General features: G+C 37.9%; 1 protein-coding gene across 3 annotated transcripts in view; it reads left to right on the plus strand.

Moving 5' to 3' along the window:
* The first annotated feature begins 30 nt into the window (after positions 1–30).
* nckap5l (NCK-associated protein 5-like) overlaps positions 31–17,028 on the plus strand; it is a 29,394-nt gene continuing 12,396 nt past the window's right edge. For 2 of the 3 annotated variants that reach the window (XM_079849513.1, XM_079849515.1), the window contains exon 1: positions 31–486. The gene's annotated coding sequence lies outside the window, so the exon portion shown is untranslated. Of the gene's footprint in view, positions 487–10,715; positions 11,210–17,028 lie in introns of those variants that run through there. The other variant, XM_079849514.1, reaches the window with a different exon arrangement.

Genomic DNA, 17,028 nt, shown 5'->3' on the forward strand with positions numbered 1-17,028 from the left:
GAATTGCATTTCAATCTTGAAGGACAAATAAATACAGAATCGTTGCTTAGTCACAAGTCATGATTAATGCAATCACTACAGATGCGTAACAAAAATAACGCGATGACACCGAAGCTTAATAAAACACCGCTTTAGCAAAAAAAAAAAAAAAAACTATTAAACAAGATAAATGTGTGAGGCAAAACTATAAATGAAAACATGCTTTTGAAAATGCTACGTGGAGCCCAAGATAGGGCCTTTTACTTAAAGTGGGGCGGGCAACACAATTTCAAGCCATGACATCACTTTTCCTGCGAGTGCTTTAACCTAAACACGGGAAGAGAGACGGATGGGAAGAGACGACGATAAAAGCTCTAATCAGCGGCTGGGGAAACAGATAAACATGTCCACAAGCTGTGCATTTAAAAGTACAGTTCAAGGTATTTCTTAGCGATATTCATCGGGGATATTTTCACACCTTCCGAAGCAGCACAAGGATCGCGCGAGGTAAAGATCTCCTTTTTCCCCAGCTATCGCGCGCACAGTTTGACGTTTACGTGTCAAAAGTATGCTGATTTTGCTAAATGTAATGTACTATGGGCATTGTAGGGTTTTGTTGTGGTAGTAAATGTTGATGTGCGCGGTGTATGATTGGAAAGGGAAATGTGGGGCATTAGCCATCCGGCTATCTGGGACACCGGTGGGGTTGTAGACTGAGGATGCTTGTCGTGATATCCTGCTTTGCTCAGAAATGCATTGCGCTTAGCTCTTTAAATCACTAATTCTGCAACAATAGATTTTTTTTTTTATGTTGCTTTATATATGGACCTTGCATTCTTCATGGCAGTGTACAAAAATCACAATAATCCGATCTTATCCTAAGCCTTTGCATCAGTTTGCCCGGTTCACTCTGTTTTAATGTAGTTAAAGCTATAGCCCTTCCTCTTTCTACAACACAGCGAAATGCAGCCTGTTTATAGTTACACACTTTGGCAACCCACAACTTTTGTGTTTACTTGTGTGTGATGAGAACGCAGACTGCATTGTAAAATTGCTAATTTTGGCTGTTCATTCTGCTAGAGACCCTAAAACAGCAACTAATTCAAGAGTAATTGAGGGTAAAAGCATGTCCCCGGCCCCTCCCCTTTAATATTTTACAGATGTTTTTCACATTTGTAAGTCCCATGTTCAAAACCATGTTAAGGCTGGCTTGCAAACTACAATTCTCCCCCATCTAATATTCAAGATATTTGGGAGATTGTTCAATTAGAGGAACTTTTCTGTCTCTTATTTTTGTTGCATCTCTTTAATTATTTTATCTATCTATCTATCTATCTATCTATCTATCTAAGAATCACCATTCTTGCTGTCATTACCATTACCATTTTCTTAATTATGTACAATACAAGTGACTGTAGCACATCGTTGCACAAGTGGACGTTTAAAGATCATTTTAATTAATTTTCACTTCATAATCTGAGAGTTGCTTTACTAGATGGGTTTCATTACCAAACCGGACAGTTTTTTGAGAATATTATTTCAAAAGCTGTTGATTGAGAAGTTAATTGACTGCCAGCTAAATTGTTGTGTTATCAATTCCAAAGTTTATCCATAACTTTTTCCTACAAAAAGTGAAAAATGTCATTAGCATTACATGTCATTACCATCACGTTATACCAAAATCTATTTAAAAGTTCAGATCTTTATATATATATATATATGTGTGTGTATATATGTATATGTATATATATATATATATATATATATATATATATATATATATATATATATATATATGTATATGTGTGTGTGTGTGTGTGTGTGTGTGTGTGTGTGTGTGTGTGATAAATGCCTAACATAGTTTGAAAAAGTTACATTTTTCAAGATTTCATTTAATATGAAGTGCCTCTATTTGAAGAATCGCCCATTTATTCTTACATAAAGCTCTTGGAATTTTGATGCCCATGTTGCACAGCCTGAAGTAAACAATGTCCCCAAAAATAGCTGACAGCAATCGAAGGCGAGATAAACTCCAAATTGCTCAGTAAACCAAATTGCCACAGAGGACATTAGATGCAGCAGGGGGCCTTGCTCCCAGTTTGCTGATAGTCATGGTTGTGTGGTAATTCTGCGAACTACTCCCATGATCACAACATTATCTTTGTGTATCTTTTGATCTTTTTGCATGCCCGGCGGACATGCATTGTCCTTAATGGGAGTCAGATGACATAGGCAAGATCACATTATTAAAGATTCCAAGACACTTAGTGAGGAATTCAGGAATGTTGTCCAAGTGCTGTGTGACAATATGAAAACGTTTCCATAGCTCCAGATTATCTGTTTGTGCTACTATATCTATCTGAGCTCTGTGTTTTTTTTTAATTTTTATATATATATATTTTTTGCATGCGATTTATCCTTGCTTATAGAACACACACATGCTAGTTTGCTCTAGGCAGTTTGTGTGAAGCAGATTTTCTTGTTGGACGTCTTCACTCTGCAATGCAATTACAGTCTCATTTCTGGGTGCTGTATAATTTATTTTTATTCTGCTTAAAACTTAACTCCTCCCATTATAGAAGAGAGAGAATGATCAAAATAAAAATGAAAACTTTCCTTAAGCCCTGGACGCTAAGCCAACAATCGACAGTCGGGCAACTTCGGGCCATTTTGAGCGTCGACCGACGTAGTTTTTTTGGTGTGTTCCACACCGTTGACACTAGTCGGACGGCGTCGGCATGTAGAATCGGCGTCGGTGAGAGAGAGAACTCTGATTGGCTGTTCAGCTTAGTGTATGAGTCCGTACACGAGAATAACAGCAAAACAGCAAGCAAAAGAGTAAAAACGGCACAGAACGGCTGTTCTAATTTTATATTATCTTACCTGAGTGTTCCTTGGCAAATATTTGAATATTAACACGAGCGTATTGGAATAAAGAAAGTGATCAGCAGGATTGATATTCAAAAGGGTAAGCAGGCGCTGCTTTGTTTACGATTTGTGTACAGGCAGTGTCGGTTTCTCTTTTTGAATGACTAATATAGACAAATATATTTGCAGAAATAGACAGTTGTCTCATTTACGCGCATGCTAGCTGGCAGTCGGCTGTAGTTCTCTCGGTGTGTTCAAGTGCAGCTTCGCGAGGCGACAACACAGTCGGCTTTCATCAGCACTAGTTCTTTGGCGTTGGTTTGGTGTGTCTCTACCTTTAAATGATTTTTTTCAACTGACTCCATACTAATAAATATAGCAAATTCTGTAGAAATCCTCTGACTCATTTTAAACCAGTGTAGTTTGCATTCCTAAATGTAATGGCTGTGCCAAAGTGGTCACACAACTATTGTTCCCTTTTATACATATTTAAATAAGATGCTATCAGTCATAGTGCTGTAAGACATTTCAAAACGTTACAGCTCCCACATGGCCTAAAGTTGTTACTCTGTTATGTTGTAGCCTGCGAACAGTGCCGTGCGTTGTTTTTCCAGGTTGTGGCTTATGATGTTATTCCATGGATTGGAGCCCAGAATGGTTGGGGGAGATTGTGCTTGGCCACCTGATCCTAGTGCACGGCAGAGACGCCGATCAGCTGCTATCGCAAAGCAGAGCCACATGAGCCGCATACAAACACAACCCCTGTGAAACATCTGATAAAGGAATGAAATCACACAGGGTGCTGTGGGAAAATTTACAAGTGATGTATTGTAGATTTCACCCACCCCTCTCCCCGGCTTTAATGTTTGTTGTTAAAAGGTTTATGTATCTTAATTTGTTATTTGTAATTTGTGGAGCTTTAAGGCAAAACACCCTAGGTCAATAGGGGAAATTTTTTTTTTAACTAATTGTCACCATGCTTCCCCAGTTGGTTGATTACATTAAGAATTGCAAACATTTTTTGTATTACAAGTTTTCTGATATGCGTTATCTAATGAAATATGCACTAATTTGCATACATTTCCAGAAAAGAAATCTGAAAAAGCCAGGTTCAAAGTTCTTTTTCATTTTGTTGACATATTAGAGTCAAAGGTTTTTACAGATGGGGGTTTGGATATCTCTTTTTTATCACTCCATAACAGCCTGAAAAGGGGGAAAAAATCAGGCAAATATGAACAAAGCCCTCTGTAAAACCTTCAGAATATAGATAAGAGTAAAACTGTAAAGTTTGGTGTTTGTAAGTGGAGATTGATGACTTTTTTGAGAAAATGGCCTTTAAAGATATCTATTGTAATTGAAATCTACAGACACAAATAGATGAAGTGAAAAAGTGGTGCAATACTCACCCTCTAGTTGTTCCAAACTTGTATGAATTTCTTTCTTCTGCTGAACACAATTCACAATTCTATGTGGAACAACACTATGGAAGTCAGTGAGGCCCATCAACTGTTTGGTCACCCATATTCTTCTAAATATCTTCTTTTGTGTTCAGCAGAAGAAAGAAATTCATCCAGGTTTGGAACAACTTGATGATAAGTGATGACAGTATTTTCATAACTAACCCTTTAAAAAACATGTATTTTGTATGTTTTATTTCCATTAATCTGAAACAACACAAAGCCAATGAAAAGCCAAACAGCCAAAATTTACCAGTGCACGAAAAAACTGTGTTTTTACATGTAGTGTTTTGCATTAAGGAACCACCTCATAAAGTAGGGAAGTGAACCCTTCCTTAAATTTAAACATGAAACTGTAGAGTTTTTAGCTTGCACAGTTTCATCCTTGTGCTGCGTTCGGTCATCTAAACATGGCTCCTTGGACAATTAGGGCTGAGGCATGAAATTGGAACTTTTGGCAGTGGCTGTTTGGCTCTGAGAGCCTTCGTATAACCTGGCAGCCTGATTTAGGCCAAGTAGTCTTGTTTTAGTGTGAGAAAATGGAAGCCATCATTACAGCAGCATCTTTCTTGTCAACACAAAAGGCTAAAAAGTGCACTGATGGGCCAGCGTTGGCACACAACATGTTTAAACTCCCTCCAGACATGCAGGGTCTCGGTTTACCCATGCTGAGTTCGGACGGCCATGTCTGTTATCAGTTTTCCCTGCTGGCGCGTTTCCCCCACCCTGCTCCCGGCAAACAGTTACCATGGTTATGGATTGGGGGATCATATAAATGTTGAAAACTCATCAATTACTCTGGGATGCTGGAAAGATATGCCGTATACACAGCAGGGGAGTGGGCTGCCATCTCCCCAAGACATTACTACTGTTTTCACAAACACTGCAGAAATTTGGATGAGAGCAATTACTCTTGCAGCTTTCTCCCCCTCCAGTCTTTGTTGTATTTTTGAGATGCACAGTGAGACTTTCTTGCACATCCATGCCTGTATTTTACACCTCATGTACATGCATGACTGGCATGATGCTCATTTTCTTTTGTCTGGATCTGTTAATTTATTAAATTCTTATTGAATATCAAATAATTTTACTTTTTATGACAAGGTGAGGTTTAGGGTTGTGTCAAGTGGTGTGATAGCCCAAAAATCATTATAATGAATGATTCATGATATTTGAAAAAAAAATGAAAAATATGTTTAAAAGCCTTTTGAGAATGAATGCTCACATTCTTCAAGATGTAAAAGGTGAAAATATATTATTTTATGCTTAATGGTTACACAACATGACATTTTTTTTGTCTAGTATACATTTATGTTCTAGTATAGTATTCATTAATATTTTGAATATAAATACTTTTTCTATTTTTTTCTATACATATTTATATTTAGCTTTTTAGCCATTAATTGTTCAGTTTTATTAATTTTAGTAACCTATTTCAACTTAAACTTTATTTTATTTCAGTTAGTTGCCAAGGCTTTTTTAATTTTCATAATCTTTTTTTAAGTTTAAGTTTTTCTCTAATATTTAATGTATATTATATTATCTTTATTTTAATAAATATATAGTATTATATTATATAATATAATACTATAAATATAACTTTTTCTCCCCTTTATCATGGACACACTTATGTCATTGACTCGTACACGTTAAGGTATATATTATTACAGTGGGTTTGTCAAGAGTACTTTCCTATTTCCTGTATACTTAGCAAGTAACAGTATCTTTTGCGTTGAACAGTGGCGCTTAGAGAACCAATCAGCAGTGACCTACTGAAAGCAATGCACCATTGCAAAAATATATGGATTTATTTTGCTTCACATTCACACTGCAGAAAAAAAAAACGAAGCAAACATTTGCTTTGGTTTCTCACAGTGTGCCAGTCTTCAGCTGCAACAAACATTCAATTCATAGTTTTACTCCGCGGAAATATGCTTTGGAATGTGGCCTTAATCAATTCAGGCAAACCAGGTCAATGGCACATCCTGTTTGGGGAGAAGGGGATAAATGTCTATGATTTGGTTGGGCAGCAATGAGAGTCAAACAAACCTCATCGTCAGTGGTGTAGAGTGGGACACTTGTACAGCACTATACATTTGATATGGCAGGGGTCCCTTTTCTCTGGCACAAAGAGACTACAGTCACGGACCCCCTTTGAAAAGCCACACCACCACCCTGTTTGAAAGCCGGGAAAAATGGCCTCACGTGCTTTCATTTCCCTTCTTTTTTTCTCTCGAAATGAAAGCGTTGGTGGTTTAGGATCCTGCGACCTTTAACCCGTTAATTACACCAACTATTCCCCAGAGAGGCTTACCAAAGCTGATGTATGTTATGTTTATGTTAAATATGCATCCTGCCCTGCGACAGGGTCATTTCTTTTAAAACACCCACATTATCAATCTGGCCCGTAAGAGCGGTCCGTTATCCTCGCAACCTTTTTTGGCCGACAGAATTCACAAATTTATGTAGCGCAGAGGATTAATGTCAGGACGGAAGTACACAGAATACATTAATACGGCTTACATATGGATTCTTGCGTCTCTAAGTGGACTGTGGCCACATGCGGCAGAACAAAAGAGGAAAGGTAGGGAGCCGACATGGCTGCGGCGGCCCAGCTGGAAGGTGCCGGAGGGCATTCGCTTTGAGCCACGACGCCTGGTGTCCAGATGTTTAGTAGCTGTGTCCATGTTCACTGGCTCTGCAAACTGCTGAAAGCCAGGCTTCACTGCACTTTACTGCAGTGCCGGCACGGGGACACCGGCTCGGCCAGCACAACTCACATGCCAGCCTGCAAACCAAGCGCATAGCACACTGTTTTATTATGCCAAGCTGTTTATTTTACAATGCAAGAAAATTTTTCCAGGTTTGTTATATGTGTGGCTTTTTTTTTTCTTTGTTTATCAATGGAACCAGAGCCCATTTTCCCCTCCCTCTTTTTTTTTTTTTTTTTTGTGTGAGCGTAGCCAATACAGTAACCGGTGTGACATTTAGTCAAGGTGGTAACCATGACTACAAGATTATTCCGCTTTGGCATTACCAGATGTCCTTGTCCAGCAGATGTAGCGTTTACTCGTGTGTTTGTGACCTCCAAGTCAAATTTGCTTTGTCAGGCGGGTTATTTTGTCTCAGCATGTTTGTACAGTTCGTACAAGTGTGGTATATTTGGAATTTAGTGTTCACACAGATTCTTGAATTTATGTGCTTTCCACCTAGGGGGATACATACTTTTAGATAAGTGTGATTAAGTTAATCGGAAAAATCATGGTGCTCAATTGTCAGTGTTTACCAATACATAATTGTTGCTGTAATACAGAAGACGCGTTCCACACGGGGCAGAAGGAGCGGTCAGTTTAGCACAGTGGCGTACTGCCCCTCCCTCTCCACCCTAGACTAGTGTCACATTTCTAAAAGGTGGATCAGCCCCTCCACCTCACATGGAGTTCAGCACATTACCGCCCATTAAGCTGTCTCACTCTCAATGGGGGCTATTTTGCCATGAGCCTGATTTATTCCTTTAATCCTGAGTCACCCAAATGCTTTGTCATTGACCAACTGCTGGCAAATGGAGTTGGACCAAACACTAGCAAATGTGTTGCGAGGATTCTTTTATTAGAGATGCGGCAGTATTAAAATGTAATAGTAATTAAAATGTTTATGTGGCAGTCATTAAATATTATTATTGTTGTTGTTGTTATTGTTATTAATATTGTATATGATATGGTATTATCTAAAAGAAGAACAGGAAAACACTAAAAATCAATCATTAAAATCAGCAGATGTTAAATTACTGTTGTGATGCCTAAATGAAAGCATCACATTGATTTGACATTGACAAAAACTTTTTTAATGATTGTATTGATTGATATTTTAAAATAAATAGTGTAATTTTGTAAATAAATAATGTAAACTAAATAAATAGTTTAATTTTGTTTTATTTACATAATTGAATATGGATAACTGTTCATTCTGAGATCCACTAAATCAGATTGAATGCAATAAAATATTATTTATTTGTTTATTTGGTTCGTTCCATCCATCCATCCATCCATCCATCCATCCACTATAATACCAACTAAATTAATAATAATATATAGGCAGAAAAGTTAGAGATGCTAATATAAAATATAATAACAACTGAAGTGGTCTAATATGTCATGCAACCCTATCTTTTAAAATATTTTCTGCATCTTTGGAATATAATTTGGTTTTCAGGAGATCTTCAGTAAGATTGTCTCCCACACAGAATCCCTTATCAGCTCTATCAAATCACTGAGTTGTTGTAGTTATGTAACATTTGTGAGTTTGTGAGTCAGATATTGCCCAGTCAGGCTCAATCAACAGTCTTGAAATGTAATTGCCTACAATACTTCCTTTGAGATTGTCTAATTAGGCCAAATGTCCAGCTGTGTTTAAGGAGATGTAGTTGAGCAGAACTGTTACAAGCATGTTAATGTCACTTGGCACCTGAGGCTTACAGACGCTTTCAAGTGTGCTCCACTTTGCATGTCATTGCTGAGTAGTCAATTGGTAACGCACTGGAAAGCCAAGACGACCTCCCAATAAGACTCTGATCTGAATTCCTGACATTTAAGACCATCATGTCACAATGCACCTCATTATGGATCCGGATCATTGTATGTAATGCCGTAAGTCTATCCCTCTTGGGTGTTTAGAGATGTGAAAGTGGAGTTTAAAGGATCACAATGGACCTTTGTCCAGAAAGCTCTCACCCCTTGACTGTTGACTCCAAGACAACATGTGACCCCCTTGCATTTGGGTCATTTCATCCAATTTGGTCGACTCATGTGAAGACACTAACACTAGCTGAGGTGGAATTCCTCCTACAGACATGCACATATGAATTAGTATCTGGCAAGGGCATGATCTGAGGTTCATTCACAGTCAGGGACGATCTTTTTAAGCCCTTTGGCCTCGTAGACCAACCCTGTAGCCATAACACTGAGATATTTAGATAAGGTTTTAGTGCATTGCAAAGGATTGTTTTTTATTAGGGGAGGATTTCGACAGTATCAAAATCTCCTCTCAGGTTACCAGTAAACATGTATACATGTGCAGTTATAATCTAGTTAGAGCGAAGTAGAGTGTGTCTGTCGAAGTATACATGACACAATGTGTAATCGAGCTACATTCACATTATATAGGACGCTTAGTCCAATTTCAAAACCCTTTATCCCTGAAGCATGTTTTATTAGATTGTGCTGATTTTAACCCTTTGAGAAACCATTTTTACTCCATTAACACTCTTGAAGAATTTTTTAACAAGGTTAAACCAAATGCAGTTTTAGAGTTTTTAGCATAAATAGATTGTAAAATCTTGATTTAGTTTTACCTGAAGCTGGCATGCCATACAATTTCAGTCATACTAAAGCATTTACATGACAATTATGATTAATTATTGCTTTAATCCGACTGAATTTAAACTTTTAAAAGTGCATGTAAATGCACTTAGTTTGTCCATCACAGGTAATGTGTATCGCTTTATAATAGGTATGTGCGAAATTACATATTTTCAAAATTGACTAGTCTGGGGGTTACCTTAAGCCGAAGTATAGTTCTCTTCTCTGCATTCTGCTTTGACTGTTTGTGTGATATAATATTCATCAATACAGTCCGCTGATGTCTGCGCATTACAATTGGCTAATTACAATAGGCTACTCTTGACTCTGAAAAAAATTAAAAGCTAGAGATCACTTGTCACAATTAGAAATTCTGGCATCTGTCAAATCATCTTGGATGTATTAAAGGGATAGTTCACCCAAAAATGAACATTCTGTCATCATTTACTCACCCCAAGTTGTTCCAAACCTTTTTACATTTCTTTGTTTTGGTGAACTCAAATATTTTAAGGAAAGTTTGTAACCAGGCCATTCAATCGTGCCCCAGAACTGTTCAGTTTTCCACATTCCTCAAAATATCTTCCTTTGTGTTCAACAGCTAAAAGAAATTGATACAGGTTTGGAACAACCTGAGGGTGAGTAAATGATGACAGAATTTTCATTTTTGGGTGAACTATCCCTTCAAGCGAGGTACGAAGAACGGAGCCCTGAATGAAACTGAACATTGTTTTTTTTTTTTTTAAAGTTGGACTTTTTTTTTTAATGCTGCATCCTAACGTTCAAGTCCGAACACTCCAGAAAATGGCCAAAGGCACCAATCTGAATGCGTATAGCTCAAATAGTGGTGCTTTAAAGGGAATGAGATCCTTTTTTTTTTGTCTTTTCACAGTTTGTTTTTAATTTCTCATTCGTTTTTTTTATTTTATTTTAGTCACTTGGCCACTGTGTTATTTATCCAGGTCAGGTGTTGGTCATGCAGTTGCAATCCAATCAGTGCAAGTCTGATAAAGCAGTCTCAATCCTCTTAGAAAAGAAGCTCCTGCTCCTTGACAAGGGGCCGAGTTGCCTGGGTAACTCTTTTTTTTTTCTTTTTCTGCGCCTGTTCGGATATCCGTCCTTGTCCTCATCTTTGTTCGGGGTGGCTTTTTGAAATATAACCCCCTCTATTTTTATGGCCTCTCCAGCAGTTGTAGGGTTAATGTTTAGCTGCAGCCGTTGGAGGAGGGAGAGACACTCAGAGGAGAGATGGGGGGCTGGCCCACAGCTGTTGTAGTAGGCTGGGTCTATTGGGGTAGGATGCCTGCCTCACACTCCCTTGAACAATGGGAGGACATGGAGTCCACTGCAGACAGCAGATACAGTTTCCTCGCACTTGCCTAAGGACAGGCACTGTACTACCAGAGTAACGTGAGGAGGATTTCCTCGGAGGAACGCTAAAATATTGCAAAAGGGTTTCTTTGTGGCGTTTGCGGATCCTGCTCCCGTGTCTCACATTTGCCTTGCATGGGCTGCACTGAAACGTCTGGGATGCTCTGACTGGAATTAAAGGTAATTTTACGCATAGCTGTTTGCAACACTGCTTTTTAGCCACAGTCGAATCCTGTCTATACGTTTCTCGCTGTATTTCAGTGACTTGTGTTAGCAGGCACTTTGTCAGGAGTGTGTTTCGTGAACCGTTAGATATCAGATTTGGCTTAGTGTGGAACAACTATGCATTTATCCCTTGGCAAACAGTTCTGGAGCAGTCTATATGATCATTTTTTTTCAATATTACCTTGCTGCATTAACGTTTTTGAAAGCTGTAGGTCGGTCACCATGGCATTGATCATCATTTCCGTATGCTAATCAATCAAACCGGTTTGCTTAAGCCGGTGTAGCGTGGTGAAACGACCCATACAAGTTTTCCTTGTCATGAAAAACAGCTGGTGCCATTTTTAAAAGGACTATCAAAAAGTCTATTTCATCGCCATCTAGGTTAGAGAAGCAGTTGCATGCTAAAATGTTAATAAGCACAAGTCTGTTTGCATTGGTTCAGGGACAACGTGGGTACATCCTTCAGTGTGATGCCTGAAGGACTCATTGTTTGGGTGTGAGTGATCATCTTATTTAACTCCAAGCCAACTGTAAGTAATTGAGAATTAGGTTGGAGTTCATTTACAGTTAGTCTGCGAATCAAAGTAGTCCTTGAACAAGCTGAAGCTTTTGCTTAGTCCTCATTTAAGTGTGTTTAGGTAGCTCATGCTGCAGTCAAGGCTGTGCAGATGGAGACAACGCACTTTGTGTAGATAGGTGCACTGCCGCAAAGGAACAACAATAGTGCATGAGTCTGCAGATGGCTGCATGGTAACTTTGCTGAGAGCTACAGAGTAGCATGCCTTACCTTTCATGTTTGGAGCAAAATGGAGGACTAGACAGTCCATAAACATTTGGGGGGCCTTTGCTGTCACCGATGCGACAGCCAGAGCAAGTGGACCAAATAATCTTTAAAGCACACAGAAAATTGCAATGGAAATCTTTACCCCAGCTGCATAAACCTGCATTATTAAAGATTTTATTTATTTAATGCCACATTCAGGAATAGAAGCTGTCTCGCCATACTTCAGAGACTCTTTATCCCCGGGAATAATTCACATCAAAGAGAAAATATAATGCCCTTAGGGACTTGATGGAATGTCTATATGTTTGTTTGCTTTTCCACTGAATGCTTTTATTCATTATAACTCTATTAAATGCATTTTCAGACTGTCTATTTCTTCTTCTGGTGTGATTGATCATTTTATCAGCTCGTAAATCATGCGAACAGATCAATAATTGGGTTATGAAGGTGTCTGAGGGCTCTGTGCCCATTGTGCAGGGTGTGAATAATCAGAGACCGTCTCTTCGGATGCCGATTGGCTGTTTCTTAATAACTCCTCGAGTGTGGGGGATGGAGGCGGAGCTCCCAGCACATTTTGGAATCCCAGAGAGCCCTACTTCTGTTTGATTGCCTTCACACTGGCTTTATTCCACCCCTCTGAGCCATGCAGGTCCTCCCCCAACATCTACTTTCCCTTTTTATCAACACTCTTTTAAATCCTAATTTGCATTATTCGAGATATCATTCGTAACTGTACGAGCCCCCACCCCCTCAAATATGCAAAATGACAACAAGCAGATCCATGGCAGTCATTCATCCATTCATGGCTTATTGCTGAACTGAAGCTGGTGAAAGAAATATGGGGGGTTTTGCACACCGACACAAAGGACTAAGTTAAATAGGCTTGTACTAAATTTCTTTGGAGAATTAGAATTTTCTGGATCTGTTTATACTATTACCAGATTAAAATGTTTTAACATTGTTTTTTGTAATTGCTATAAGTATATAAATGACATTTACTAAAAGGCATGTGGTTGTGATTTTCTCTTAGTATTGATGCCCTTGTGCATTTGTACAAATTGGCCCATAAGTGGTTCAGTGCATGATGGTAAAAATGAATTTGACATTGTGTGCAATCTAAAACTCCATCGTATTTCTTTCTGATTGTAGACCTTCTCCTCTACATCATTTGATCAAGTTTGCCAACCTTTCGAGAAGCTGTGTCCTTCATATTGTCAGATAAGAGTGGCTCTCTTGTGTTTGATATATCCAGCAGAACAGACAGTGGCCTCTGGTGTCTGACTCCGCCAGGCTTTGTTGGGGTTTCGTCTCTGAGTGGAGCTTTGATTTCTAGTCTTAGTCACATTCAGTAGACTTCTCTCCTCTGGGCATCATACCAAGCCAATGACTCTGGCGTATTGGAGAATATAAGTCCTACCAACATTAACAGTAGTCTCTCAGAAGCTTAGCCTCAATAAATGTACTGCTTTACAGACAAATGAGTTTGGGGCCCTGTTTTGGGTTTGCCACAGTGCTTTATTGCTATGTTTACTATACAGCATATCAGTGGATTAAGGGGCTTGCATTGTGCTTGAGCGCTGCCAAGAATCTTGTTGGCATGGGTGCTTGTTTGCCTCTGTTTTTGCTTGTCGCTAAAACCGACTCCACTATACTGTGGTATATACAGTAGGGCTAAAACTGTCCTAGATATTATGGCGGATACGTCCAACCCTAGTATTCCAAATAGTGGTTGGTGAATATGGATTTTTCAATGCCTGATTCACCCCAAAATGTTACTCATCCTCATGTTGTTCCCAACCTGTATGACTTTCTTTTTCTTTTGTGGAACAAAGAAAGGTGAATTTATGAAGCATATTCCAGCCACTCTTTTTAATGTATAGAGCTGTCAATATAATGCAGTCAAGCTCCAAAACCAAAAAAAAAAGGTCAAATTTATTTGTGTAGAGATAATAAACTGAATCTGAAAATAAAATGAATCAATTATGAAACAAATTCAATTTCAGAAGGAAATAGTGTGGTTGTTCATCTCAATTTAAATTCAGTGTTGTTTCAATTCAGTTTAACAACTGTCAATGTTGCAAAAAGCACCATAAAAGTGGTCCATATGGTTCATGTACTATAGTGATGTCCATTTTGGATCTTTTAAATAAATCAGTTGATCAAGATTCAGACTAATCTTGTTCTCAAGTTCAACTCAATGATTCGGTGATTTGTTTGCAGTAGGTAACAGCTCATGAATGATTATCAGTAAATATGGGGTTTTCAGTCTTTTTGTTACACAAAGGTGTTGTATGGCTTTTGAAGACTTGGAGTATAGCACACAAGTCATATATGAACCGTGTTTATGGTGTAATTTTGGAGCTTGACAGACCTAATCCCCATTTACTTTCATTATATTTAAGTGTGGTAAAAATATTCTTCAAAAAATCTCCCTTTTTGTTTTTAAAGAAACAAATAACAGGTTTGGAACAATATGAGGGTGAGTAAATAAAGACACAATTTGCATTTCATCTATTTAATCAACAAAAGATCCCAGTACAGATATGGATAGGCTGTGGCACGTGTCCAGCACAGAGCGATATGACAGTGTGTATGCAGCAACCTTAAGTTTAGGGCCAGATGTAAACTGATGCTAATCTGCTTAGATCCTTACAAGAGCACAGAGGATTAGCCCTGTTGCACTGAACACAGTACATCTGTGTTTAAGAAATGATTGTACTGCAGGTGAGGCCAATAGCCCTCAGGACGTCTGTTCTCGTCAGAGCCACAGTTCGACAATAATACAAGAGCATCACCGCAAAATGTTAGTCAGGATTTGAAATCTGATCTGTTGTCTCAAAGTAGGGCTGCACAATATATCGAAATATCGCAAATGTATATATCGCGATATGCATATCGCAACAGCTTGCAATAAATGTAGCTTTAATCAGAATCAGTGCATATTTAATTCATACAGTGAAAACTAAGCAGTGATTTATTTTTAGATTTGATTATTCAGTTTCTGTTGTTAAATAAACCTAATGTAGGCCTACCTGAAACCCTAAACCCTGTGGTTTACACTGATGCTAAAATAACACTTCTTATGCTACAGTAAAACACTGCTGCAAAAAGAATGTGAAACAAGTATGTAGGTTATGTAATTTAAAATATATTTTAAAGATAATTTAAGTTTATTTTACACACTATGCATTATCGTATCGCATATCGAATATCGCACTTTTCTTCAATATCGTGCAGCCCTATCTCAAAAGCAGTTAATGTTTCTAATAGCAGTTTGACTGTTTTTTTTTTTTCTCCATTCCTGGTCTTGGGGACACCATGGAGACAATTTTTGGGTGAAACCTTGTATTAATAGTACTTGTTAATGTATTTGAGTGCCAACTCAGTGGTTTGGTTAAACCAGGTGTGGTAGGGCTAAAACTGAAAATTAGACTTATGAATTTAGATTAATTAGTTAAATTTAGACCTGAATTTGAAGATGAATTCAGAATAATATTAAAATAGTTATTATATTAATTATAATATTAATTACTATCAAAATGTATTTATTCGACCATAATGATCCATATTTAGTAGCTAATGTTAGTTTCAGTTAGTCTAAACATCTCTTGAGGAATGTTGAGTGTTGTCTCTCTTTTGAAGAAGGTTAAAAGTAGCAGCAGAGGGGAATTTCTAGAGGACTGACACTCCTCTATCCACTGACAATATTATCATAAAGACCTCTTTTGAGGCTCTGTTTCACCAGAATCAGCTTACTCACCCATACATTTTCCATTGCTTGTGAGTGATTCATAGATGAAAAGAAAGATGGTAGAGGCTTCTGGTGATCTCTTGAGATTTTTGCCCTGCCCTGGCCACCAGCGATTGGAAAGCGGTCAAGTATTAACAACATGGGGTAAAAATGGAGCAGAGACATGACACAGTTCTAGCTAATCCTGTATTGCAAATGTTGTGAAACCAAAATGTCACCGCTTACGCATAATATGTAGATTTAACTTCCTTGTATCTCAAGATCATCTTTATCACAGGACAGGTACGCATGAGAATGTGAGCGTGACACAGTGAATTTCAGAGGGCTGTTTTATTTAAGTTTTACTTTTCAGAGAAGACAAGAGTGTTAACCTGGAATACCGGTTAGTTCTACTCCGCCAGCTATATTCATTCTTCAGAGGACTATCATATTAACTTGCTTTTTTAAGATATAAAATTTCATTAAGGCTTTTTGCCCAAGGCTTTGGATTTTTACTATATTCCTTTCTTGGTGAGTTATTTTATTGTATTTTATTTTTTTATCTATAATATATTATATATTAAAATTTATAAATAATATATATATATATATTTTTTTTTTTTTTTTTTTATGGATTATTTATCAAACATCTGGTACATTGGCAGTAAAATATTTTTAAGGCATTTAGTTTGTAAGATTTATGGATTTGTAAATGAATTAAATTCCATATTTTAACTACGATTTACAGCTTATGTATCTACTTTCATTTTGGATAAAAGTGTCTTCTGAATGAAAAATGTAAATGCTTCCTTTCTTTATGGGTTGATGTATCACAGTTATGGTACAAATACATCTTCTGTCGGAAGGCTATTCCTTGTGTCTTTGTGAAAAGAATCTGTCATGTGAAAGGAGCCTCCTGGCACTACAGGAACTACCAGCTCTATAGTGTGGCCTGGAGCTTGTCGTAGTGCCATCCTTTACTGTTAAAACAGAGCAGTGTTCTCTGACCCGCTGCGCTCCGTCAACCCTCTGACCCCCATAGCCTTTGTATTCATTTGCTTCCAGATATGGAGTTTCCATTTAAGCTATACTCGACAAAGAGTTAGACGTCTATAGATAAGCTTGCCACATAAATGAGCACACCGAAAAATTAGAGGATCAATTATGAATGAGTCCCATGAACATATTGATTTTTAGATTCAATTTTGCAATGATAGTCCATCCTCTGACTACATCCGGTGTTCATATTGAAGGTCAAAT

Source organism: Squalius cephalus, assembly GCF_949319135.1.
Source record: "Squalius cephalus genome assembly, chromosome: 18".
Classification (NCBI taxonomy): domain Eukaryota; kingdom Metazoa; phylum Chordata; class Actinopteri; order Cypriniformes; family Leuciscidae; genus Squalius; species Squalius cephalus.